Consider the following 3,717-nt stretch of genomic DNA (forward strand, 5'->3'; position numbering starts at 1 on the left):
AGAAAATAAAAATAAGAAAAAAAGAATAAATCCACTACATTTTTAGTACTCGAAAAATATATAAAGATGGACATGAACTCTACATCAGGAAGTAACATTAACAGCAAGTGGCGCATCCATGTAGAAAAAATAAATGATCCCATGTTCCACTTGTAAGGTACTCAAGTTGCAACCCATCTTTTAGCTAAAATCAAGAGATCTTAAGAAAAAGACTTATCAAATATTTCCTGTAGAATATTGTATTGTGCGGAGCAGAATGGAAGGGGCTAGGTGGAACGAAAAAGTAATCAAAAAGTTAAAGTATAACTCCTTTGTAAACTTTCCAGAACTTCTGTAAAATGTTAATGTAGATTGTTAGTGCCTGCATTAAGGGCACAAACAGAAGTTACGCGGATTTATAAAGTCAGCGCCACCCATAATTGATTGTACTTATTCTGCGTTTAGCAATAGTAAACTTAACAAATGCGATTGTAGTACTGCATAGTATTACTAGTAATTTGCATAAGGATGTCCTTAATGTTTTCAGGAATAACACATTGTTGTAGGAACTCATCAACACACAATATGAGAATTAAAACATTTACATGACTACCGAATTAGTACTACCCTTATATAATGCGCAGAATTATTTTTCCTTTTAAAAATGTTGGCAGATAGACGCGCATTATACAGGGAAAAATACGTTAATTTATCCTTAGCGATAATTTTGGTTGAATATTTTACAATCATCTGCAGGCCGATTCCTGAAAAATAGATGGAACATTAATTAGTTACATCTTGCTAAATGTCTTCTTTTCTTAATCTATGAAGACTTTTATTTGTAGAGTGCCCAAACTTGCAAATAAACTTGAACACTCTTGTCCTAAACACAACAATTAAGCAGTACGAGGAGTATCAAAACGTTTAAATGTCTCTAAGCATTCCATCAAAGATGTCGAAATTTTACAGAAGACATAATTTATGGTGCAAACATTAGTATACGAAATTTACTAACCACAACGAAAGGTCCAAAACTGAATATAGATCAAGGAAACATAGACAAACAATAGAATTTTATAATACAGAACTTTACCCCAAAACAGAAATTACAATTCTGTACATGTACACTCATGTCCAAAATTATTGTCGCATGTCTATAAATACGTTGTTGTAGGAACATAATTTGATAACGAATTCGCCAGGTATTTCTTATAATGTTAGTATGTGTATAATTGGCAAAGACATGTATGTGGCATATTTCATGTCAAAAGAGCAGTAAATAAGAACAATAAAACGAAAATAAAACTTAATTGTCCATTTAGCAACATTCTGTTTTACTCATTCTAATTTTCATATTTATAATTCTTTCCCTATGAAATTCACCACAAATATACATTTCCCGATTATACATATAGTATCAGTATTAAAAGTGCCGTTCAAAATCATTAGCAAATTATATTCTTATAAGAAGACAGTTATAGATATGCGACAATCATTTTGGACATGAGTGTACATAGCGTAACATTTCCGTAAATACTAAGATATACACAGAAATAGAGTTTAGTAATAACAATTCTTTACAAGAAAAATCCTAACAAATCGAGGATGTTAACGTGAACCAAGGTGGCAGCTACAGTTAACTGTTATTTATAGCGTGTTACGATCATTTCTCCTCAAATATTTTTGAGATTTACACGAGTCTACTTTAAGCACACTATCGATAAAAAGACACTTCACAAATCATGAAAGAGACGATGTGTTGCAAGATGTAACTAGTTCTCAACCTAACTACTAACTCTCAGAAAATCCATACACACTCTCTCTTGAAGTCGGTGTTCTTTCACTTTGACCAAATCGTTCGAATAACATATCGGCACGGTACGTCGAAGACCCTGGGTTCGGATCTCGGTCCAGTCATGGACTTTTCACTTTTTATGTATCATTTAAAAGTTCCAATTAAACAAGAATAGTAGAACACTTGACAAACAATGCGATTACATTATTAAGCTCAGAAATAATATTAATTACTAAATTTATTAATTCGAATTTGTGCGTACTTTTCGAGCATTTTTTAACACTACGCAGATATCAGATACTACGCAGGATTGGCAACACTGAAACAAAGGCGAGAAGAAGTTAAAAAAATAATAATAGTGTGCACCTGATTAAAAATCCGTACAGTAAGTATTGTTCATTTTCATATTTAGTGGAATTTTTAGTTACAGGACTCATTAGTGTTTTAACAGGAATTAGGATTATAGTCTACTCCAAAAGAAGAAAGACGAAATAGAAACTGTAAACTCCCAGCACTTAGAAGTCGAAATCTTCGACATAGAAACAAACAACACGCATTCCAAAAAGTGGTGATCTTTATTGTAGCCATAATTTGTGTATTGTCTCCTAAACAACGAGTCACCCTGCCTGGTATAAATTCAGGAAAATTTGATACATAATACCCAAACAATTTATCCTTGTATCACTTTTCGTATTTTCTTGATATCCTTCATGTTCACACCTATTTATGATGCAGCTTTTGTGTGAAAAATTGGGTCATACGAATATTGTGATCTACAGAATATTTCATCAACAGTATCATCCAACAGAAAAATGTAAGCAAAAGGCTAATACTCTGCACAGAAAACAAACCACTTCTCTAGAAGGTACTTTCGGAGAACATTATCTCCACCTTAGCGTAGTCACAATTCGAAAAGAATTTAAAACATGGGGAGAAATGTGGATGGATAAAAATGGTTAAAAAGGATTTTAAAATATGCTAAGAATAAATCTTCTTGTCGGACATAACAGATATTAATGATAATTCAATTGTCACTGTTTACTGTTTTTATTAATATTATTATTACCTTCCAGACGGCGGAAATGAATAGCAACAATATTGGTAATAAAAAGACAGTTTGCAATGACAAGGGAGTTACCATTAAAAAATATTTTATGTTCGACACGAAAATTTACGCTTCGCATGTTTTAAATCCTTTTTAACCATTTTTACCCATCCACATTTCTCTCCATGTTTTAAATCCTTCCGAACTGTGACTAGACTGAAGATGGAAATAATGTTCTCTGAAAGTGCTTCCTACAGGAGTAGTTTGTCTTTTGCGGTAAGTATTAGCCTTTTGCTTACATTTTTCTAAATATTATCACCGCTTGCAACACACTGATAATATCATCCAATGCTTATACGTGTAAGCCATATTGCAGAACTCCGGCAGTTCACGTTTCAAATGGTTTAAACAAATATACATGGTGTTCGAAAATTCAATGCTGAAAGTGTCGCAAAAACTATATATAGTTTAGTATATCATTTTCAGACATTTACTCAGTTCAACTCAACATCTTAACATTATGCTGTCGCTGTAGCTCATATCTGTAGAAACATACAAGAAAATGTCAAACAAGAAAGTTTTCCCAGCTAGCGATTGACAAGGCGTCAATGAAAACACTGTTTTATTAATACGGGACGCCGACAATAATAGGTAGGGTAAGAAGAAAAGGAGTATCTCTTCTCCATGCGTTGTTATTGTTACTACTACTACTACTAAAATTTCTTCTTCTTCTTTCTCTTTTTTTTTAATTGTTGCAAATCAATCCATGCAAACAAAGGTGATCCTCAAAAGGTGTCGTTTTAATTCTAGGTTTACTGCTACTACTTTCAAAAACACCACTCATAAAGATCTCTTACCTGGATTTTGCAGGAAATTAACAAATAAAAAGGCAGCAACA

The sequence above is a fragment of the Thermobia domestica genome, chromosome 14 (genome assembly GCF_964235325.1).
Source record: "Thermobia domestica chromosome 14, izTheDome1.hap1.1, whole genome shotgun sequence".
Taxonomy (NCBI): domain Eukaryota; kingdom Metazoa; phylum Arthropoda; class Insecta; order Zygentoma; family Lepismatidae; genus Thermobia; species Thermobia domestica.